Source organism: Manis javanica, chromosome 15 (genome assembly GCF_040802235.1).
Source record: "Manis javanica isolate MJ-LG chromosome 15, MJ_LKY, whole genome shotgun sequence".
NCBI lineage: Eukaryota > Metazoa > Chordata > Mammalia > Pholidota > Manidae > Manis > Manis javanica.
Window position 1 is genome coordinate 33,269,621 of NC_133170.1, and position 25,025 is coordinate 33,294,645.

General features: G+C 39.8%; 1 protein-coding gene and 1 long non-coding RNA gene across 4 annotated transcripts in view; one reads left to right on the forward strand and one right to left on the reverse strand.

Moving 5' to 3' along the window:
• Positions 1-1,876: 1,876 nt before the first annotated feature.
• On the reverse strand, positions 1,877-8,691 carry LOC118971777 (uncharacterized). The gene is made up of 2 exons (XR_012125705.1): positions 6,579-8,691; positions 1,877-6,053 (listed from the first exon to the last, which is right to left on the reverse strand). It is a non-coding gene; the product is annotated as an uncharacterized lncRNA (long non-coding RNA).
• Positions 8,692-8,846: 155 nt separating this feature from the next.
• Positions 8,847-25,025, forward strand: part of BCL2L13 (BCL2 like 13) — a 116,203-nt gene continuing 100,024 nt past the window's right edge. For 2 of the 3 annotated variants that reach the window (XM_037014879.2, XM_073223202.1), the window contains exon 1: positions 8,848-8,999. The gene's annotated coding sequence lies outside the window, so the exon portion shown is untranslated. Of the gene's footprint in view, positions 9,000-25,025 lie in introns of all 3 variants that reach the window. The other variant, XM_037014880.2, reaches the window with a different exon arrangement.

Below are 25,025 nucleotides of genomic sequence, written 5' to 3' on the forward strand. Positions count from 1 at the left end.
TAGGGTCTCCAGTCTTCCAACTCATGGTGGACTAATTCTGAAGCTTCTGGTGTTTCCATCCTTTCCTAATTCTGGGAAGGCCCACTCCTTTTGGAGCTGATTTACCCTAGACCCATTCCCCACTAGGGGCTCCCAAATTGGAATCCCCATAGCTGGGGGGTTGACAGGTGAAGCTGCACCCTCTGCTGCTCCATCCACTGGGCATCCCCACCATCTCTACAGGCAGCCCTCCCATAGATTGCACCCATATTGACAGATTTCAGATTCAGAGATCCTGCCAACTACTGCCAGATGTATCTCCAGGGAGAGGAAATTCTGGGGCTAAATACCTCTAAAACCAAAATCAGTCAAAGGGAGAAATAAAGTTTAAAACCTGTTTATTGCTTAGAAACCGCAATCTGGGGCCGTCTCTTTCCTGGTCCGGCAGAAGCAAGGAAGACCTCCCTTTAAACTCTCAAGTTCAGATAATCTCTGGGTTGCACAGGTAATTACCCATTGATTTGGAGATGAAATTATCTCCCCCCCTGAGGAATGCCTGTTGATATGCAGATGCACTGAAGTCAGGTGAGATATTCTGTAAATACTACAATTTTACCCACAACTGATAAAAAAATCTTAATGTCTCATCAAAGATAATTATCTTAAGACCACTTAACAAGTCTGCATCCCCAGCCCTTGGTCACATTCCTGAAAAATCCTTGAAATGGTGAACCCCCAATCTTTCAGTGCTCTTCTTTCTCTGAAGTTTCCTGCACTCTATAAGTGTGTAGACTTTTTCTCCAATGTTTCAGGGTGGCACTCCTCCCTGAGATCACCTACACTGTTTCTGTGTTTAAGTAACTTTAAATAAAACTTTTACTGTGCTTCACTTTTGTGTCTCTGCTGTTCAATTCTTTGTTGCAGTGGAAACAAGTAGCAAGGATAATACACAATGCCCCCCTAATATAACCACATATAAAATTACCAACATAACTACAGTTAATTATCTCATGTGACTTCTTGAAATATACACACATTTAAGTGCATAGACCTACAAAATATAGTTAGATGAGTTCTGATATCCATGTGATCACCACTGCAATCAAGATACAGGTGATTTCTGTCACCCTAGAGAGTTTCTTTCTAATTAATTCCATACACCCTGTCCCAAGCAACAGTGTTCCATAACCATTAACTTTGCTGTTCTTGAAATTCATATAATCACACAGAATGTTCATTTTTGTGTCTGATTTTTCAATCAACAGTGTTTTTGAGATTAATCTACATTGCCACATATTATCAATGGATCATTTTGTTTTATTGCTGAGTAATTTTCATTATATGAATATACTTGAAAAAGGCAAAACTGGGGGACTTCTAAAAGATTTAACAGCTGTCAGAAATGTCATAAACTAAATGTGATTTATTCCCAATTGAATTAACATTTAAACAAAAAGGTATTAACAAGAAGCGTACATGTGAGAACATGTACCAGGGATTTACTGTGGCTTGGAGGGGGAGGGAAATAAAGACAATAAGAGCAGACTGCGCCACTTCAAAAAAATGCAGATAAAGTTTTAAACCAGCAAAAAAAATTAAGACAAATCTAAAAAAAAAGCCTAATATATAACTTGCTTAGGCAATATCTGGGAAAGAATGTGAAACCTGTAGTACTCAGCCAATGAGGAACCAGGGGAGGGATTCAGGTGCTAAGGAATAAATTGCTGTTGCAACCACGCTCGATGTGCCTGCTCACCAGATACCCAATTCTGCAAGTCTGCCATTTAAGCCTCCCTTTGCTGTTCTTCTAGACGAAGTATGGACCAGTGAGTGCATTTGTCACTATTGTGCCCAAAGTCGCAAATCCCAGAAGACCACCAAGGAGCCAACACCGATGCAAAAGCAAAGAGCCTTTATTCGAGCTAGCTCAAGCTCAATCTCTCATCTACACCAACGCAGTGGGAAGATGCCAGAGAAAGAGTGTGTTTTCCCCAGAACAAAGGTTTTATGGGTTTCCAGGGCGGTTTGTGGGGTGATGGCCATGGCCCTGGCTGATTGGCTGGGCCTGGGGGTAGTTGGTGGGTGATAAGTCATGGCTTTGGTCAATTGGCAGGGTCTAGGGGTGGTGGGTGTACTTCTTGCTGACTGGAGGGGAGAGAGACCAAGTTCCGATTGGGTGAAATAGGATCCGGGTCTCAATCCGCTAAAATAGAATCTGGGAGCTTGCCCTTTCATTCCCCCCTTTCTCTGGATCCTAAGGGACCCAATCATGGGTCTAATAAGGTCTTGCAGTTGTAAGGAGATAAAGGCTGATACTGTTGTCTTAGCACCATTAGCTGGACTGTATTAACTCTATTTTTAATAAGTTATCAGGTAAGCAAGAGTAACAAGATCACTAGGGGCTGGTATTGAGCAAGGAGGACTATCAGTTGGACGGCCCCCATGTGGTCTCTGACAATCTGGACCAGCCTGTTGATGATACAGGGCCTAAGGGTTAGTAAAAGGAGTAGGATGGCAAGGGGTCCTTGATTAAAGGTAATCTCCTGCCTTGATTTCTCTCTGGGACACTGGTGCCTTGGTCCAGGCACACATTAAAAGACTGCGTGCCCAGCCTCTAAGGTGGGCTGAGATATTGTATATTTGCTAAAGAATCCTGCCTTTTACTATGCCGTCTACAGCTGGGTCTGCATGCTAAGTCAGTTGCTCAGCTTGCAAAATTACTTAGATCAGAAGGAGGAAAGACAGGCACATAGGCCTGGGCTTTTTAGTATGCTAAAGTAAATCTTATACACTATTACAAATGATTAGCATAATAAAACATGTGCTACTCTTCTTTATCTGGGGAACATGAACTGATCTCACTGAAGAATGATTCTAGAGCTTTATGTTCAACATAGTTTTAGTAGGAGGGGGGTTTCCAGCATATAGTTATGTTGCTCTGGTTGCAAATATCCTGCCTTGCTTTCTTCAGAGGCTCTCACTTTATTCTGTCTAAGCCTATGGGTCCCTGTCTCATTCTCCCCTCTACAGATAGAGACTCTAGCTGCTGCTAGGGAAAAGGGGCGATGACCACTCTGGCTGCTTCGTGCTGAGAAGGGGGTGCAGTAAAGGGTGCAGCTAAGTCTCCATCACTGGTCAGTTGAGAGGGCCTCGGAAGGTTGGCGCTTCTATTCTGGGTTTCATTTCTATTACTATTTGCAGTTTTGTGGCTTCTAGGCAAGATAAAACAAATTGTGTTATTAGGTTATATAGCAACATCTGGAGTTGGATTTTCCATTCTGGAAGACAAACTTGATGAGATTAAGAATGCATGGTTGAATATGAGAACTAGAAATAGTAAAATTTTAATTGCAATGACAGGAGAAAACTAAAACATAGCTAGATATTTTGAAGAAGCTGGAATTCTGGATCTAGTTTATGTCCCAATGACTAGTATTAGGATTTAGTATGGATAAGACTGCGTTATTGAAACAATACTTTCTCTAAAATCACCCTCATTTTTATTAGAAGTAACCAGGTTAAGAAAATAATTAACAGCTGGCTTGATTATTTGCATAAGTGCAGCAAGAAGAGCAATTGATTACACAGGCTCTTTTAAATATGCTTTGCTGGAACTTTTTGTAAGGAATTTCAGATTGAATTTTTAAGGGCTTCTTGAGGCCAAAAAGCCAGGCCAGACTTGCCATGAGCTTGTGCCTTCAGTACCTGTAGATTTGGGTGAATTCTTCTCTTCTTGAGGTTCCTGCACCTGCCAGGAAGTGACCTTCCTTACTCACCTGGTAAGGCTGCTGGGAACTCTGTAAGCAAGGCCAGTTCTTCTAAGGGGCTTTATTGGCTTTATAAAGTCAATCTTAGTTCCTTAAAGTTGTTCATATCTGAGTTTATGCACATGTCTCTCAGGTATGACATTCCAGTCAAAGCTTTGGTAGTGTAACCAGTGTTTTTAATTAGTCTTCTTACAAGGAAAGCAGATTCTTATTGAACTTGTGCAAATAAACATACTGCCATGGAATATAAAAATAGTCACTGAAAGTTTTTAAATTCTGGAGGGATCAGGTAGAGAGAAAGATAAATGTTTCAATTCTGCTTATAAAGATAGTCATCTACTAAACTGTTGTCAGCTTAAGAGAACAAGCTTAAAACACTTTATCAGCAACATTTGAAACAAAAACACAAAATCATTTTCTTTAGTTTATGTAATCTTATGTAACTAATACTTGTTCTGCTGAAATCTAGTTCTTTACTAGTTTAGGAATAATAAAACAGTGACTATAAATGACAAAAGACTTACAAATGACAATGGTTAAAGACTTGATGAGAACTTACTATATGAGTTGATATAAGACAATTTGGATATTTCTGTAACACAAAACATTCAGTAACAAAGTTTAGCATCATTCTCTTTGACAGTGCTTTCCAGGTAAATATATATATATCAGATAAATAAGCCAAATTAGTCAAATTCTTTCTCCAATGAGAAAAAATTCCTCTGACATGTTCCAGGGGCCCTCTGGAAAATATCAGTTAACTAGAGGTAAAAGCCACCTTTTTGCATTTAATTTTTTTTTTTTGGCACTTGCTTAAATAGGATTATAGGTTGCTATGAAGCAATACTTATCTATTTAACCAGAATGATAACAAAATATTTCAAAGGCAAATAAAGGTTACACAGTTGTTAACAAACTTTAGCTTTTAGTCTTTTTAATATTAAGATTTCATTTTAAAAAAATATTCTGGCAACTCACTGAGACTTTAAGCACAAGAAACTGCTTTGATAAAACAATTAGAGAACCTTTTGCAATCTTTCAACATTAAGAGCAGACTAACAGTTAAAGAAAACTTTTTTTTTTTTAACTGGAAACAAAATTCTAATTTTGCTGTGCACTTGATATCAAGACTCACTTGCTTTAATTTCACATAGCACTACTATATCTTTAAGAATATAGTAATTTATTCTTCATTTGCCCCATGGTCCCAAGCACATAAACTGGTGAGAATTATGCCTGGGCTTGCCTGGGTTTATCCCCCCTTATCTCTAAACATCCTGACCTTCCCCCAAAGCAACAGGCTGAGCGGATCGAGGGGATCCGGATCCGCCACAACAAAAGGCACCACGCTGCTCTCTCTCTGTCTCTGTCTCTCTGTCCCCCTTTAAATAAATAGCTGTACTTTAGAACAAAGTTACTTTCTTTTATCAAAAAACATTCTGTAGCATGCAGACGAGTTTTCATTCTTTATACCTTCTCTTATTAAAACATACATCTTTTAGCATAGAGAAATGTTTTCCTTATTTAAGTAGTTTTCATTAGAACTTAAAATCATTTGATACTTTAACTTTCAGTGAACACTGAAAAATAGGCCACTAGCATTCTTCAGATTGCTAGGTTACACTAGCATTCTTCAGATTGATACATCTATGAACATATATTATCATTTTTGGAAATGTGCTTTACAACACAATTTCTCATTAGGCACAAAATATGTCTATATAACTTAGCAAACTTTAAAAATTTTGGTTACCACAAAAATTCTCAGGCTGTTTGCATACATACACACTGTTATACATTAATACAGTATTATTATTAAGATGCTTATTTGCTACACTTGTTTACTTATTTTTAGCAACCATGCTAGATTACTTAGAAAACTTTTACTAAACATTAGACAAAGTCAAGCTTTTCTTTAAGCATCTTCTTGAAATGTTTAACAGGTAACATCAACTTAAATGACTTTAAGTAAACTTTGGCAGCTGATAAGGACATGCACGCCTTAGCCAAACCCAAATTAGCATTAATGCTTTACATTTTTTATCAGATTTTCTGGAAGTTTTAGAATGCCCAATCTTCACAAGCGCTTGTCTTTAAACCAAATCCATTAATATCATTCAGAGGTAGAAAGATATTTTCATTTACACACATAGACACACAAACATACAGACTGAGACATAATGATAAGGTTCCCTCTGGCAGCCATCCGACCTTGAAAACTGGCTACTCGCTAGAACAAAAAGTCTGCCACCGACCCTTCTGGACTTCCACACTGAGGTTGTTAGCTCTTCCCCTGATATCTTTAACCTGTAAAAGAGTGGTTGGATTAAATGTTCCCTCCAGCAGCCAGCGAACGTTAAAGGACGGCCACTCGGAGGTGCAGAAAACACGAAATTTTCCCTGACGTCCGTGCTCAAATTGTGAGCTCTCTCCCTAACATCTGAGAAAAGTGGTCTGTCATGAGAGAGAAGGGGGTCGTCTGAGTCTGTCCCATTTCTTCTGTCAACAAGACATGACAAACATGACAAACAACAAACAAGCGCCTACAGAGAAGAATCTGCCATGGCCGCAGAGGCAAAACTGAAAGTAAGTTGAGGGCCTGTCAGACTGCAGTAGCAGCCGACTTTCCTCACAGATGAGAACCTCGTCCTCCAGACGGGGGCAAGGGACGTCTCCCAAGACCCCCGGTCGACGACCTGCCAGCGCGTCCGCCTAAGTCAATGCCAACCCTGATACAGATTGGAGCTCCTACAGGCTTACACAGGCTTGTTCACGAACAAAAACAGTGAGACACAGACAGACAAAGACAGACAGATAACTGAGTGTACTCACCAGCCGGCACAGGGCTCTCCGGGTCGGGGGTCCTGGGGGTCTCTGGGATCCCGGACGAGCCCCCAAATGTTGTGCCCAAAGTCGCGAATCCCAGAAGACCACCAAGGAGCCAACACCGATGCAAAAGCGAAGAGCCTTTATTTGAGCTAGCTCTGGCTCAATCTCTCATCGACACCAACGCAGTGGCAAGATGCCAGAGAAAGAGCGCGTGTACCCCAGAACAAAGGTTTTATGTGTTTCCAGGGCGGTTTGTGGTAGTTGGGGGGTGATGAGTTGTGGCTTTGGTCAATTGGTAGGGTCTAGGGGTGGTGGGTGTACTTCTTGCTGACTGGAGGGGAGAGAGACCAAGCTCCGATTGGGTGAAATAGGATCTGGGTCCCAATTGGCTGAGGTAGGATCCAGGTCTCAATTGGCTAAAATAGAATCTGGGAGTTTGCCCTTTCAGTCACAACAACCAAATGCACTGTATAATCCTGGTTTTTCTTAAAATAAAAGAAAAAGCAAAAAGAAACTATAAAAGCCACACTTGGACAATTTGGGAAATTTTAATATGGATTGGTTATTAGGTTTAGGGAATTACTGATAGTTCTCTCAGCTCGGAAGTCTTGGTAAATCTCTGTCCATTTCTCTATTGAAGACACCACCTGTTTTCTGTCACTCAGGCTCAAAGCCTCTTACTATTAACAGCTCCAACCTTCCTTTTCATTACACCCCCATCCTCCTATCAGTTCAGGTTTTTATCACTTTTTCACAGCTTTGTTGAGATAAAAGTTACATACCATTCATTTCGCCTACTTAAATGGTATAATTAAATGGCTTCAAGCACACTCAGAGTTGTGTAACTGTTAAGGGGGCACTGTGTATTTTCCTTGGTTCCTTGGCGCAACAAAGAATTGAAGGGCAGAGACAGTAGAGAAGCAGAGTAAAAGTTTCTGAGAAAAAGTACACGCGATCTCAGGGAGGTGAGGCGCCCTGAAAGGTTGGAGAGAGAAAGTTTAAGGTTAAAAGGTTACGCACTTACGAAGTGCGGGCAACCTCAGAGATATGTGCGCACTGAAAGGTTGTGAGTTCCCCCTTTGAAGGATTTTTCAGGAATGTGACAAAGGGCTGGGGGTTCAGACTTGTTAAGTGGTGTCTCAATATTTATAATTAACACAAGAAATGTACCGCTCTGATTTCATCTCAGGATAGCAGCTTCCTGTTTTGGGAGCCTATCAATTAAGACCAGCCCCAAAGGTGGGCTGAGCTATTGTCTGTTTGCTTAGGAGTAAGTTAAGAATCTTACTTCTTAACTTCCTGGATTTTAAAGTGCAATCCCATCTTTAAGATGGAATCCTTCTTGTTTTTCACTGTGTTGTTTAAGGCTGGGCCTGCATGCTTAACACAACAAAGAAATGGGCTATGCTGAGGTAACCTCCTTTATCTGGGGAATATTCAAAACATTCCAGGCCAAGTTGCTCCTGACCTTTTGAGCTTTAACTGATTAACTCATTAACTCTGTCTTTTCTGTGTTTCCAGTTTTAACTGGTTAACTTTTTGAGTCCCTTCTAGTGGGCTTTATGGCCTTATTCTCTTCCCACCCCGCTCACATCTTCCTGCCTAAAACAACCATCACCAAATCGAGAACATTTTCATCACCCCGACAAGAAACTGTGCCCAATTTACACCACGGGCAATTGGATTTCCCCAAGCACGGCTTGGATGTTGTAGCCGCTCCACTGGATACTTTCGGTGACTTCTCCAAAGGACGCGTGGAAACGCTTGGATTCAAGTCAGCAAACGTTCACCTCACAAATGGAAGAGATCGCACCTGTTCATGGAGGAGGACGAGGGCCTAGGGTTCCAGGCACTGTGCTGGGTGCCGCCCCGCCATACCCCAGGTCTCCCCACAAGGTGAGGCGAAAGCCGCGCTCATGATTCTTGACACTTCTCTAACCTGCTTGTTTTTGCACACACCTATAGCCCAACAGTTGTTGATTCAATACATCCATACAATACATTCTGTGGACGCAGCAAGGTTCCTTTCCTCGAGAATCGCAAGCCCCTCTCCCAACAGGGCCGCTGGCACTTCAACAGCCCCCTTCCTTTCTCCAGCCACCCCGGAACCACAGATGTGAGCCAGGTAGGATCGGGAGATGGGGGGAGGGAAAGGCTCAAGACCTCTTCCGGGTCACCTCCAGCCCTCTACGGTCCGTGCTTCCGCTGGGGAGGACAGAGCCGTCCCCTTCCCGCGCTCCTCGGTCAGCCCTGTGCGCCGGCGGTGACGGAAGCACGTCGCGGGTGACCTCACCTTTCAACATGGCGGCGGCGGTAGATTAGGGCCGCGGGTCGAAGCAGCCACCGCCCCTGGGGCACCCCGTCGGAAACAGCTGCCGCCGCCGCCGCCTATTTCATCTCCTCTGGGGCAGGGGCCAGGGCCAGGTGAGGGGAGTGGGGTTCCGGGCAGGCAGAGCCGGGTCCTCCCCCGGCTCCCCCGGCGGTTTTCCCTGGGCAAAAGGGCTCAGAGGCGGCCGACTGCCGCCCCCAGCGGTGCCGACGCCGCGGGAGTGTCGGCTCTCCCCCGGGCGCTCCCCAGCCGCGGGCGCCGCTCCGTAGCGGGCTGCCCGCGCAGGGCTCCACGTGCGAACCCCGGGTCGGTTGTAAGACCAGGCTGGGGAATGTGGGCTTCTTTTCGGCGGAGGGAAAGGTTTCATGTGAGTTGTATAGAAAGATTCTAGGTGAGCTCTGCCAGTCAGTCTTTTCTTCTCACAGATATTAGAAAACTTTTATTCTTTATTCGCTGCTGTTTGGACACCCATTTCCCCCCTCAGAAAAGCCTGCCGCCTTTTGAAGGCAATACAGGTCATACGAAGTCGTTTTTTCTTTGATTTTTATTCTCTCACCATTCCAAGGAGAGCCCAAATTTCTTTCCTTCATAATCAAATAAAAGGAAAACTAGATTTTTTTGAGTTTGAGGATTGAACTAACCAAGGTTGAAAATTCAAAGGATCTGTTTCCACAGACTCCTAACAGACAGCTTTGTTTAGCTCTTACCCTAACCACTCTCACACGTGTTTGTTCACCCAAAATAGCTATCTCACTGTCTCTATTTAGAAGTTTTTAAACTAACGCCCTGCCCCCTGCTGTTTCATGCTTTATGGTACGTAAAACCAAACAAAAAGTCTGCGAAATTGTCGGTAAGATTTCCCCTGGTGTAGACCTGAGTGTTGATCTCTGCCCTGACTTGTTGTGACCTTGGGTGAGTTGCCACACCCTTGTACCTTTTTTTTTTAATCTCGCAGAAAATTAAGCAAATGTTTGTGTACGTAGTGAACTGTCTATACCTCATATACACAGCTAGATAAATGTACACTGTACCTTTGTACTTGCAAATTAAAAATATTTAAGCCGTTATGAAATAAGTTCATTTTATAATAGAAGGCCATTAAGAATTTGCTTGTTTTTTAAATTCAAGTATAGTTTGATGATACATCGTTGAGAGTTTTGAAAATCCTTTTACTCTGATTGGCTGGCATTTTTTTTTTGTTGTTCCAATTAACTCCTCTTCTTAGGGAGGACTCTACCCTAGTCCTTGAATTTATTTGAGGGATATGTAAGGTTGAGTTCAGCCAGTTTTCTAAAGAACAGACATGTTCCTGCTGTCCAATCAATATTTACTAAACATCTTACACACTAAGCCTTTAAAGACAAATGATTTGCAACAATAATCACTTAAATTTTTCAGACAGAAAACAAACTTAGAAAAATAGAAAAAAAGTTTAAACAATCAGTCTTGCCATTCTGCATTTTGTTACTGTTTCTCAGACATTTTGATTAGTGTCTTACTCCAAGTACATGATCACCAAGAGTTCTTATTTAATACATATTACAGAGTTGAAGGGAGGGGGCTATTTTCAGAGTATCTGGTTTTTTTTAACAGCTTTACTGAGATGGAATTAAAGTATACAACTCACCAATTGTATAATTTAGTGGTTTTTAATATATGTAGAGTGTACAGCCACTAACACAGTTCATCATCTCAAAAAGAAACGTGTACCCCATTCACAGTCATTCTTTATTCTCACTCGCCCTCACCTCCCTACCTCGTCAACCACTGATTTAACTAATGTGTCAATAGATTCGCCAGTTCTGGACATTTCATGTAAATGGAATTATATAATATATGGTTTCTTGTGACAGGCTTTGTCTTCCATGTTTTCAAGACTCATCCATGTTGTAATGTATCAGTATTTTTATGGCCTCATAATTTTCCACTGTATGGATATACCATATTCTCTTTATTCATCAGTTGATGGACAGTTATTTCCACTATTTCGCTGTTATGTATTATGTTGCTATCACTGTGTGCAAGTTTCTGTGTGTTTTCATTTCTCTCTGGCATATACCTGGGAGTGGAATAGAGTAAGTGGAATTTTATGTCTCCTTTTCACACAAGCTATCTACATTTAACATGGGAAGCCAAATAGACTTACTATGAAAGTCAGATTCTGCCTGCGGGGAGACGGTGTGAGAGTAAAGTGTTCATCTGTCAGTGCATTATCTTCCTGCATTGCCTTTGAATGCTAACGGCTGAGTGAAAACATTTTTGGGCATCTCTTAACACAACATTGAATGAGAGTGTTTCAATTGGGTGTGTTTCAGTTGGAAATGGACAGTCTACACTAGAATACTTAGTGACAGCTGAATTTTAAAAGACACCTTGCTCAGTTGCATTTCTTGGGTGGGTGGGGTGGATCTTTGCAATTTGACAATTTTTATTAGGATTACTTAATTTTACTTCTTTATTTTTGGAGAAAGTCCTAGGATTCGATATGGGCTAATCAAGTGTGGATTAAAAAAGTACCACCATTGGATGTCATGTTAATTTGTGAAGCTTCTTTAGAAATTGCCTATTCAAACTACTAGTGAGTCCTGAGACTAGAGATACAGTAGCCAAAGGACTTTATTAATGTTTAAATTCTATAGTTCTGATTTGTTGACTGAGTTATCTGTGGATCTTAATTTTTCCCTTTATAAACTGGGATTATAGATTGTTCAGCCTATATTCTGGAGTATTTAACAATCTTACTACATTATAATTTTTACTGGAAGGAAGTGATCTAAAAACAAAGAGCTTCCTGAAATAATTTACCTAATTAAAACATGTTAAATTGTAATGTGTTTCCATTATGGTTCTGTGGGGTTAAGGAACACAATACAGGTATGATTTCCTCAGTACTGTGTTTGAGGTGGGTGCTAGAAATTTCTGTTTTTAACAAGCATCCAAGGCGATTATGATCAGACAAGTTCAGGAAACAACTACAAAAAAACTCACATTGCTGCAGATTGTCTTTTCATAAAAATTTAAAGTAGAATTTAATACTTGCAGCATACCTTCCAGTTTTAGTTCATAAAATGATAAATTCCAATAGTTCCCATAGTGCTAGCATCCTGGGATTTGTACTGGTACTCATAATAGAAATCTTGTTTGTTTTTAAAGCAAACTGTTTATTGTAAGATTGTGGATATTACATTTGCTACTGAAGGATCATGGATATTTTATTTGTGACTGGTTTTGGAGATGCCACCAAATGAAAGTATAAACACAGGACTAAGTTACCCTAAGCTTCCTCAGGCCCTCCACATAGCCAAGAACTACTTGTAACTTAAAAGAACAAACTTAAAGGTATAAGGTAGAAAGAGAAACATGACACACATATGTTCAGTAGCTTGTTAGAATTATGCAAAAGAGGAGTTTTTAAGAGCATTCTTCTAGTTATCAGTTCTTGATACTAAGAACACTTACATCTAATTTGATTTCTGGAAGGTTCCACCAGATAAAATAGTAAAAGTAACCATATCCTTCTCATCATTTAAAAATAAGCTTGAGATGGCTTAGGTATGAAATGGACTTGTGTTACTGAGGCAGTCTACTGGGCCTGAACCTTGTACCCTGCTTCCAGGAAAGCTTTGGGTGGTGGTCTCAGATCATATTTACCTTTCATCCAAAATGTCTTTTTTTTTCCTCCCTGCCCCATTCTCAAAATTGACATATTTGCTTTTTTCAGTACTGTGGGTACCCGAGATCTGGAAAACTACCTTGTTTTTCTACCAGTCCTTCCTGCTATTATTAATGTTAGTGTTTTCACCTCTGCATTCCTGTCATCCACCCTCTCCCTGGCATGCAGTAAATGTATGTTGAATGCAATTAGGGCTAAGAGGTCAAAACTGAAAAGGATTGTACCTAACCAATGATGGCACTGTTAACCAGCTGTATGAATTTGTACAAATAAATTGTCTATTCTTTTGACAACACATGGAAAAGTACTTTAGAAATAGAGATATTATGCAGATGTAATTTGTGATATTTGTGAAACATTCAAGAGCCTGTTGTGCACTATGCTGATGAGTGACTATTGAATATTGCAAAGGAAGTAGGTGTCCTCTCCAGAATACCCGTAGGGTACGTGACCCTGTTTTAGTGCTGTGGCATTTACCGTTGGCATAGTCTCAATGCCTTTGTTCCGTGATTTAATGCAAACACAATAGATAAAATAATGTTCTAGGATCTGGCTACCCTGCCACCCCAACCCAGGCCTGAATGAGCTTTGTTGCTGTATAGCTGGAAGATCAGGCTAAATTAGAAGTTGGATGGATATTCAATACTGTAAGTCTGGTATGTTTATAACTACATTATAAAATAAATATTTAAAAGCCTAAAAACTGTATACTAAACTTAAGTGACTAAAGTTTGTATTATCTTACTCATTGGTGTGAATCACCCTGCCAGTGACACAGAACTGTTCTGTCAAGGATCATTGTCCTGACATTTTCATTCTTAGTGTTGTTATGCTTGACACATTTGTTCTGTATCTTCTTACTGAAGTGCAGCTTACTCCTCCTGAGCTCCCCACCCCTGCCATAATTTAGGATTTAGCTGTATCAGATTCCTCAGTTATTGTGGTGGTCTTTGCTGTTTCAAAACACTTATGTGCCTTTTCCTCGTCTTTGCATCTAAAATCTATCTGGTTCCATCCCCCAGCTAGTTCAGTTAGTGAGTACTACGTATGGTCCGAGATAGGCTCATATTTTACTTTATAAAGCCTTTCTTGATTTCCACTTCCTTTTTCCCTAACCCAGGAGAACTGCCTGCTTCGTCTTTTGGGTTGCCCTCTTATTCTGTGAATACTGTCTCATATCATTGAATTTTATTCTTACTTGTTTATATATTTTAATTTTCCTCTACTTGGTTGAAAACTCCTGAAGGCCAGTACCTAAATGTATGTTGTATGAATACAGAACATTACCAGATGGCATTGTCTTCTATTTCAACACAAGTAATTAGTAGGTCTATCTCTGGGCTTTGTAGAATTAGGAGATTTTTTTCTAAACTATAAATTTAGTAGTGTTCATATGAAAGTAGTGTGTTAAAATTGTTTGAGAACTACCATAGGAGTTTTAAGAAAATTAGTTTCCAGTTAGGTCTTGGTTGCAAACTATGAAAAAGTCATAGGGTAGTGCACAGAATGGACAGGAAAGCTGGCAAATTCAGCCTGGGAAGCAGGCAGGAACCAAGGGAGACAGCTGCATCTCAGCCCCATCCAGCCACAGGAACACTGCTGCTGAGTCTGCACCAGTGCCTCTTCTGAGCTTGTACCCCTGTCACCATGAATTGTCTGTGGATGTCTTTCCAGATTCTGAATCTTAGGTAGGAGCCTCTGGTGTGGCTGAACCTAGATTACATATTTGTACCCTACATGCCAGAGAACAGGACAGGAGAGAAAATGCCTAGCCTATTTTAAGCTTTTGTAGTGGGGCCTGGGAGATTTCTGTTTCCTACCAAGATTGACACAGTGTGGGATGCTCCATAGGTAGGAAATTGGGTTTAGATGGCAGACAGGCAAAAAAAAAAAAAAGGCAAATACATCTGTTATAGCACTTCTCTTGGACGATAGAGTGAGAGGCCTCAGGAAACTTATTTTACCTCTTGAGTTTCCCTTATATTTGTAAATTTGAAGTACTGTCTTCTCACCAGTAAATGTTAACGGTATAAAAGTATGATACGGTATCTTGAGCTTTTCAAGAGTGAAACACCCTGTAAGAGCACCATGGTTGTGGTGATGCCAGCTGTAACACATTTTCCCTTTCTTTGGAGTGTGTATTAATTTTGAAATAACCTGTCTGAAGTTTATGGGGACGTTTAAAATTGAACAGAGTAGTTTTAAGTCCTATCGTTTGATTTATTGGATATTGATATAATTTTGTAGCATTGCGCCCTAGAGATAGAAACAATAGGGAAATGTCAAGCCAAGATTTCTTTTGATAGCCCAAGTAAATACTCATAGTGATAGCAACCACAAATGCAGGTTTTTTTTTTTTAGTAAGGTATCACTGATATACACTCTTATGAAGGTTTCACAAGAAAACAGTGTGGTTACTACACTCACTCATAGAGTCCCCCACCATACCCCATTGCAGTCACTGTCCATCAGTGCAGCAAGATGCCACAGTTACAACTTGTCTTCTCTGTGCTACACTGCCTACCCTGTAACTCCCCAAACACCATATGTCCCAATCATAATACCTCTCAATCCCCATCTCCCTACCCCCGAAACCCGCCCTCCCCTACCATCTCCCCTTTGGTAACCACTAGTCCCTTCTTGGAGTCTGTGAGTCTACTGCTGTTTTTGTTCTTTCAGTTTTGCTTCATTGTTATGCTCCACAAATGAGGGAAATCATTTGGTATTTGTCTTTGTCTGACTTATTTCACTTATATTCACTGAACATAATACCCTCTAGCTCCATCCCATCCATGTTGTGGCAAATGGTAGGATTTGTTCCTTTCTTATGGCTGAATAGTATTCCATTGTGTATATGTCCCACCTCTTCTTTATCCATTCATCTACTGATGGATGTTTAGGTTGCTTCCATATCTTGGCTATTGTAAATAGTGCTGTGATAAACATAGGGGTGCATATGTCTCTTTGAATCTGAGATCTTGTTTCCTTTGGGTAAATTCCTGGGAGTGGAATTCCTGGGTCAAATGGTATTTCTGTTTTTAGTTTTTTGAGGAACCTCCATATTACTTTCCACAATGGCTGAACTAGTTTATATTCCCACCAGCAGTGTAGGAAGGTTCGTTCTCCTTTCTCTACATCCCTGCCAGCATTTGTTGTTCTTTGTCTTTTCGATGTTGGCCATCCTAACTGGTGTGAGGTGATATCTCATTGTGGTTTTAATTTGTGTTTCCCTGATAATTAGTGATGTGGAGCATCTTTTTATGTGCCTGTTGGCCATCTGAATTTCTTCTTTGGAGAAGTGTCTGTTCATATCCTCCACCCATTTTTTAATAGGGTTATTTGCTATTTGGGTGTTGAAGCATGTGAGTTCTTTATATATTTTGGATGTTAACCCCTTGTCGGATATGTCATTTACAAATATATTCTCCCATACTGTAGGATGCCTTTTTGTTCTACTGATGGTGTCTTTGCTGTACAGAAAGCTTTTTAGCTTGATGTTGTCCCATTTGTTCATTTTTACTTTTGTTTCCCTTGCCCGAGGTGATGTGTTCAGGAAAAAGTTGCTTATGTTAATATTAAAGATATTTTTGCCTATGTTTTCTTCTAAGAGTTTTATTGTTTCATGACTTACAATCAGGTCTTTGATCCATTTTTTTACTTTTGTGTATGGGGTTAGACAATAATCCAGTTTCATTCTCTTATATGTAGCTGTCCAGTTTTGCCAACACCAGCTGTTGAAGAGGCTGTTATTTCCCCATTGTGTATCTATAGCTCCTTTATCATATATTAACAGACCATATATGCTTGGGTTTATATCTGTGCTCTAATTTTTGTTCCATTGATTATGGGTCTGTTCTTGTTCCAGTACTGAATTGTCTTGATTACTTTGGCTTTGTAGTAGGGCTTGAAGTTGGGGAGCGTAATCCCCCCAGTTTTATTCTTCCTTCTCAGGATTGCTTTGGCTATTCAGGGTATAAATGCAGTTTTTAAAAAGATGGCATTTAACCATTCAAAAGAGATTTTCATGTTATCTTTTTATCTCTTCATATAGCCACTTTAAAAAAAATTTTTATTAAGGTATTATTGATATACACTCTTATGAAGGTTTCACATGAAACAACAATGTGGGTACTACATTTACGCATATTATCAAGTCCCCACCCATACCCTAATGCAGTCACTGTCCATCAGTGTAGTAAGATGCTACAGATTCACTGTTTGCCTTCTCTGTGCTACACTGTTCTCCCCGTGATTCCCCACACCATATGTACTAAATATAATACCCCTCAATCCCCTTCTCCCTCCCTACCCACCTTCCCACAACCCTCCCTTTTGGTATCCACTAGTTCCTTCTTGGAGTCTCTGAGTCTGCTGATATAGCCACTGTTTTATGTTGTTTAAATTATGCATGTATTTTTTCATTGTTTATCATTCTAGGACGTTTCTCTTAGTTTGCTTATTACAGATCTTAACTTTTGTTAGTATTGCCTGTATCTTTTTCCTATTGTTAGTTATCTGAATCTCTTTTTCTTATATCATTTATTGAGATCTCAAAGGACTCTGTATTATTGTTTTAAATAGAAAAAAATTATTTGGGAACATTTTATTTGAAACAATTATTAAGATACATAGTAAACAGTTGCTAAGTCCATATGAAGAAATGGGGGCTATAGTTGTATCGATAAGTTAGGTTGCCTAATGAAGACATTTAGAAAAAGTGGTTTAAATAATAGTCCAGCGTCAGGTGATCCAGGCTTGCAGGGCACCTCTGCTGCATATGGTCATCAGGGACCCAGGTTCCTTCTCTCCTGTTGCTTTACTTCCCCGTAAAGTGATGTCGTTATTTGGAGGGCAAAGATAGGTGTCTGCCATATTCATGTTCGAAACCATAGAAAAGAGAGAAGAAGTTTTTAAGTAGAGACCCACATATTGCACATACATCATCTGGCTCAGACTAATCATATGGCATGTTAAGCTGCTGAGACTGGGAAATGCAGTCTGCAGCTGTGTGGCCATGGACCTAGCTAAAATTCAGGAGGCTTTATTATTAAATAAGAGAACATACTTCAAGGTGGGGTGAGGGTGGGGTGTAGCTAGTGTTTTTCTTTTTAATAGATCAGATAAATTTTACTAATCTGCTGCAAGACAGAACATAAAAAAATTATATATATATATATATATATAAAACCAACAAGCAAGTCTGGATAGCCTTACTCTAAAATAACAATTAGTAGGTTTTATAAGAACTTATCACTAATAAGGAATCTGAGGAAAAGGCCAGTCAAAATGGATGAGGCCCAGATGATCCAGTTATGTTTGCCCCTTAGAGTGTAATAATGAATGTAATAGGGATTTTAACTTTTTTATTTTTTTACATGGTGAACAAATTCTTGCATAGTGAATAAGTTCTTACATGGTGAACAGTACAAGGGCAGTCATCACAGAAACTTTTGGTTTTGATCATGCATTATGAACTATAAACAATCAGGTCAAACATGAATATTTGATTTTTATAACTGATTTATATGTGGATCCAACATTTCTCCCTTTATTATTATTATTATTATTATTATTATTTAATAAAATGCTGAAGTGGGAGGTAGATGCAAGATAAAGGTAGAAAACATAGTTTAGTGTTGTAAGAGAGCAAATGTAGATGATCAGGTGTGTGCCTATAGACTATGTGTTAATCCAAGCTAGACAAGGGCAATAATACATCCACGGATGCAGAAGATTTCTCTCAAAACGGGGGGTGAGGTTCTAAGCCTCACCTCTGTTGATCCCCAGTTTCTCACCTGATGGCCCCCCTGTGACTGTGCCTGTCTTAGGTTGTTCCTCCCTTGAGGAATCTTACCCGTCTCTGGCTAACCAGTCATCTTCTGGGGCCATACAGGGAAATGTAAAGTTGGTAAGTGAGAGAGAAGCCATATTGTTTGAAAAGGTTAGCTTTTTACTTCTTTGCAGATTTATGCCCTGTGGCTTCTATGCCCAGCATTGTCTTGAGGTATCTTTACCACTTGGAGGAGTTATGATACTCGGTGAATTCGATATGAGGCACGAATTCTATTTAAGGGTCGTAATTAGGAAGGAAGAAGAAAACCTATAGAGGTAGCAGACAGGAGAAAACATGGGAAGATTGATTATTTCTTTGACATATCTTCTTGTAGTGTAACTTAAGCATGTATAGGTTTTAAACTACTAATTAAATTGCGCACACACATTAACATAATAGGAATACAGTTACATAACCAAAGCAGATCTATAATTACCAGCCATCTCCAGTGAGGCCAAGAAAACCAGTTAGGCACCCTAGGCATTTGTGAAAATTTATCTATGATATGATGGATATTGTCCAACTGTACTTGAACAGTCTGAGAGAAATCAGACAAATTAAAACAACTCATTCCTGGGAACTGTTCACATCCCATATGTTCTTTTAACAGTAGATAGTCTGTAGTTGTAAGATTTTGGAGTGCTACAACTTGCACTTCTCCTAATTCTTGGTTGAGTTCCAACAGTATAGATCCAGTCAAATTTGTTGTTTTACTGACAGCACAGGCCAGCTTAGATATCTCCTTCTTCATTCCAATGGCAAGTCCAGGAACCGGTGGGATGGATGCAGCTACAACTGCAGCATCGCCTGGATCTTTGTTGAGGTTTTTTGATGATCATCTTCTGGTATGACTCTTCCAGAGAGTGCTGTTGTTGGAAGTTCTTCTTCATTTCGTATCTTAGTTCATTTTCTGGGTAGCCAAATTAGGCTTTGATCCTCTGTATAAACACAAACAGACCCTTTGCCCACACTTTGATATGCCCTTTATATCATTGTGTAGAAGTCATTGGAGGTCGCCAGAGAGGAACTGCTTTTTTTTTTTTTTTAAAGAGAAAGGAATATTATCAGAAAAGTGTACCTCCATAGCCAATCATCTGACACCCTTTAAGTGATCAAAATTAAGGATATTTAAAGCATGCATTAATCGTTGATTTACAGTTTTATCCTATCAAGGAGTAATCCCCCTTTCTTTCTTTTTTCTTTTTTTTTTTTATCTTTAATCTATACTTACATGAAGAATATTATGTTTACTAGGCTCTCCCCTATACCAGGTCCCACCTATAAACCACTTTACAGTCACTGTCCATCAGCCTAGGAAAATGTTGTAGAATCACTACCTGTCTTCTCTGTGTTGTACAGACCTCCCCTTTCTCCCTCCCCCCCATGCATGCTAATCTTAATACTCCCTTTCTTCTTCCCCCCCCTTATCCCTCCCTACCCACCCATCCTCCCCAGTCCCTTTCCCTTTGGTACGTGTTAGTCCATTTTTGGGTTCTGTAATTCCACTGCTGTTTTGTTCCTTGAGTTTTTCCTTTGTTCTTATACTCCACAGATGAGTGAAATCATTTGGTATTTCTCTTTCTCCGCTTGGCTTATTTCACTGAGCACAATACCCACCCTCCAGCTCCATCCATGTTGCTGCAAATGGTAGAATTTGCCCTCTTCTTATGGCCGAGTAGTATTCCATTTTGTATATGTACCACATCTTCTTTATCCATTCATCTACCGATGGACATTTAGGTTGCTTCCAATTCTTGGCTGTTGTAAATAGTGCTGCGACAAACATAGGGGTGCGTCTGTCTTTCTCAATCTTGATTGCAGCGTTCTTAGGGTAAATTCCTAGGAGTGGAATTCCTCGGTCAAATGGTAGTTCTGTTTTGAGCATTTTGATGAACCTCCATACTGCTTTCCACAATGGTCGAACTAATTTACATTCCCACCAGCAGTGTAGGAGGGTTCCCCTTTCTCCACAGCTTCGCCAATATTTGTTGTTGTTTGTCTTTTGGATGGCAGCCATCCTTACTGGTGTGAGGTGATATCTCATTGTAGTTTTAATTTGCATTTCTCTGAAAATTAGTGATGTGGAGTATTTTTTCATGTGTCTGTTGGCCATCTGTATTTCTTTTTTGGAGAACTGTCTGTTCAGTTCCTCTGCCCATTTTTTAATTGGATTATTTGTTTTTTGTTCGTTGAGGCATGTGAACTCTTTATATATTTTGGATGTGAAGCCTTTATCGAATCTGTCATTTACAAATATATTCTCCCATACTGTAGGGTTCCTTTTTGTTCTATTGATGGTGTCTTTTGCTGTACAGAAGCTTTTCAGCTTAATATAGTCCCACTTGCTCATTTTTGCTGTTGTTTCCCTTTCCCAGGGAGGTATGTTCAAGAAGAGGTCATTCATGTTTATGTCTAAAAGGTTTTTGCCTGTTTTTTTCTAAGAGTTTAATGGTTTCATGACTTACATTCAGGTCTTTGATCCATTTTGAATTTACTTTTGTATATGGAGTTAGACAATGGTCCAGTTTCATTCTCTTACATTTAGCTGTCCAGTTTTGCCAGCACCGTCTGTTGAAGAGACTGTCATTTTGCCATTGTATGTCCATGGCTCCTTTATCAAATATTAATTGACCATATATGTTTGGGTTAATGTCTGGAGTCTCGTCTGTTCTATAGGTCTGTGGCTCTGTTCTTGTGCCAGTACCAAATTGTCTTGATTACTATGGCTTTGTAGTAGAGCTTGAAGTTGGGGAGTGAGATCCCCCCTACTTTATTCTTCTTTCTCAGGATTCCTTTGGCTATTCGGGGTCTTTGGTGTTTCCATATGAATTTTTGAATTATTTGTTCCAGTTCATTGAAGAATGTTGCTGGTAATTTGATAGGGATTGCGTCAAATCTGTATATTGCTTTGGGCAGGATGGCCATTTTGATGATATCAGTTCTTCCTAGCCATGAGCATGGGATGAGTTTCCATTTGTTAGTGTCCCCTTTAATTTCTCTTAAGAGTGACTTGTAGTTTTCAGGGTATAGTTCTTTCACTTATTTGGTTAGGTTTATTCCTAGGTATTTTATTCTTTTTGATGCAATTGTGAATGAATTGTTTTCCTGATTTCTCTTTCTATTGGTTCATTGTTAGTGTATAGGAAAGCTACAGATTTCTGTATATTAATTTTGTATCCTGCAACTTTGCTGTATTCCGATATCAGTTCTAGCAGTTTTGGAGTGGAGTCTTTAGGGTTTTTTATGTACAATATCATAACATCTGCAAATAGTGACAGTTTAACTTCTTCATTACCAATCTGGATTCCTTGTATTTTGTCTGATTGCCGTGGCTAGGACCTCTAGTACTATGTTAAATAACAGTGGGGAGAGTGGGCATCCCTGTCTAGTTCCCGATCTCAGAGGAAAAGCTTTCAGCTTCTTGCTGTTCAGTATAATGTTGGCTGTGGGTTTATGATATATGACCTTTATTATGATGAGGTACTTGCTCTCTATTCCCATTTTGCTGAGAGTTTTTATCATGAATGGATGTTGAATTTTGTCAAATGCTTTTTCAGCATCTATGGAGATGATCATGTGGTTTTTGTCTTTCTTTTTGTTGATGTGGTGGATGATGTTGATGGATTTTCGAATGTTGTACCATCCTTGCATCCCTGGGATGAATCCCACTTGGTCATGGTGTATGATCCTTTTGATATACTGTTGAATTCTGTTTGGTAATATTTTATTGAGTATTTTTGCATCTACATTCATCAGGCATATTGGTCTGTAATTTTCTTTTTTGGTGGGGTCTTTGCCTGGTTTTGGTATTAGGGTGATGTTGGCTTCATAGAATGAGTTTGGGAGTATTCCCTCCTCTTCTATTTTTTGGAAAACTTTAAGGAGAATGGATATTATGCCTTCTCTGTTTGTCTGACAAAATTCTGAGGTAAATCCTTCTGGCCCCAGGGTTTTGTTCTTGGGTAGTTTTTTGATTACCGTTTCAATTTCTTTGCTCGTAATTGGTTTGTTTAACTTTTGTGTTTCTTCCTTGGTCAGTCTTGTGTGGTTGTATTTTTCTAGGAAGTTGTCCATTTCTTCTAGGTTTTCCAGCTTGTTGGCATACAGGTTTTCATAGTGGTCTAATAATTCTTTGTATTTCTGTGGAGTCTGTCGTGATTTTTCCATTCTCATTTCTGATTCTGTTGATTTGTGTTGATTCTCTTTTTCTCTTATGAAGTTTGGCTAGAGGCTTATCTATTTTGTTTATTTTCTCAAAGAACCAGCTCTTGGCTTTATTGATTTTTGATATTGTTTTATTCTTCTCAATTTTGTTTATTTCTTCTCTGATCTTTATTATGTCCCTACTTCTGCTGACTTTGGTGACATTTGTTCTTCTTTTTCCAGTTTCGATAATTGTGATGTTAGACTATTCATTTGGGATTGTTCTTCCTTCTTCAAGTGTGCCTGAATCGCTATATACTTTCCTCTTAAGACTGCTTTCGCTGCGTCCCACAGAAGTTGGGGCTCTGTATTGTTGTTGTCATTTGTTTCCATATATTCCTTGATCTCTATTTTGATTTGTTCGTTGATCCATTGATTATTTAGTAGCATCTTGTTAAGCCTCCATGTGTTTGTGAGCCTTTTGTTTTTGTAGAATTTATTTCTAGTTTTATACCTTTGTGTTGTGAAAAATTGGTTGGTAGAATTTCAGTATTTTGGAATTTACTGAGGCTCTTTTTGTGGGCTAGTATGTGGTCTATTCTGGAGAATGTTCCATGTGCACTTGAGAAGAATGTATATCCTGTTGCTTTTGGATGTAGAGTTCTATAGATGTCTGTTAGGTTCATCTGTTCTAGTGTGTTGTTCAGTGCCTGTGTGTCCTTACTTATTTTCTGCCTGGTGGATGTATCCTTTGGGGTGAGTGGTGTGTTGAAGTCTCCTAAAATGAATGCATTGCAGTCTATTTCCCTCTTTAGTTCTGTTAGTATTTGTTTCACATATGCTGGTGCTCCTGTGTTGGGTGCATATATATTTAGAATGGTTATATCCTCTTGTTGGACTGAGCCCTTTATCATTATGTAGTGTCCTTATCTCTTGTTACTTTCTTTGTTTTGAAGTCTATTTTGTCTGATATTAGTAGTGCAACCCCTGCTTTCTTCTCACTGTTGTTTGCCTGACATATGTTTTTCCATCCCTTGACTTTTAGTCTGTGCATGTCTTTGGGTTTGAGGTGAGTTTTTTGTAAGCAGCATATAGATGGGTCTTGCTTTTTTATCCATTCTATTACTCTGTGTCTTTTGATTGGTGCATTCAGTCCATTTACATTTAGGGTGACTATTGAGAGATATGTACTTATTGCCATTGCAGGCTTTAAATTCATGGTTACCAAAGGTTCAAGGTTAGCCTCTTTAGTATCTTACTGCCTAACTTAGCTCCCTTATTGAGCTGTTATATACAGTATCTGGAGACTCTTTTCTTCTCTCCCTTCTTATTCCTCCTCCTCCATTCTTCATATGTTGGGTGTTTTGTTCTGTGCTCTTTTTGGGAGTGCTCCCATCTAGAGTGGTCCCTCTAAGATGGCCTGTAGAGGTGGTTTGTGGGAGGCAAATTCCCTCAGCTTTTGCTTGTCTGGGAATTGTTTAATCCCGCCATCATATTTAAATGATAGTCGTGCTGGATACAGTATCCTTGGTTCAAGGCCCTTCTGTTTCATTGTATTAAATATATCATGCCATTCTCTTCTGGCCTGTAGGGTTTCTGTCAAGAAGTCTGATGATAGCCTGATGGGTTTTCCTTTATAGGTGACCTTTTTTTCTCTAGCTGCCTTTAAAACTCTTTCCATGTCCTTGATCCTTGCCATTTTAATTATTATGTGTCTTGGTGTTATCCTCTTTGGATCCTTTCTGTTTGGGGTTTTGTGTATTTCTGTGGTCTGTTCGATTATTTCCTCCCCCAGTTTGGGGAAGTTTTCAGCAATTATTTCTTCCAAGATAGTTTCCGTCCCTTTTCCTCTCTCTTCTTCTTCTGGTACCCCTATAATACGGATATTGTTCCTTTTGGATTGGTCACATAGTTCTCAGTATTGTTTTGTTCCTGGAGATCCTTTTATCTCTCTTTATGTCAGCTTGTGTACGTTCCTGTTCTCTGGTTTCTATTCCTTCAATGACCTCTTGCATCTTATCCGTTCTGCTTATAAATCCTTCCAGGGTTTGTTTCACTTCTGTGATCTCCTTCCTGACATCTGTGATCTCCCTCTGGACTTCATCCCATTGCTCATGCATTTTTCTCTGCATCTCTGTCAGCATGTTCATGATTTTTATTTTGAATTCTTTTTCAGGAAGACTGGTTAGGTCTGTCTCCTTCTCTGGTGTTGACTCTGTGATCTTTGTCTGCCTGTAGTTTTGCCTTTTTATGGTGATAGAGATAGTTTGCAGAGCTGGTATGAGTGACGGCTGGAAGAGCACTCCTTCTTGTTGGTTTGTGGCCTTCCTCTCCTGGGAGAATATCGACCTCTAGTGGCTTGTGCTGGGCAGCTGTGCGTGGACAGGGCTTCTGCTTCCTGCCCGGCTGCTATGGAGTTTATCTCCGCTGTTGCTTTGGGCGTGACCTGGCTCAGGCAGCTGCTCCAAAATG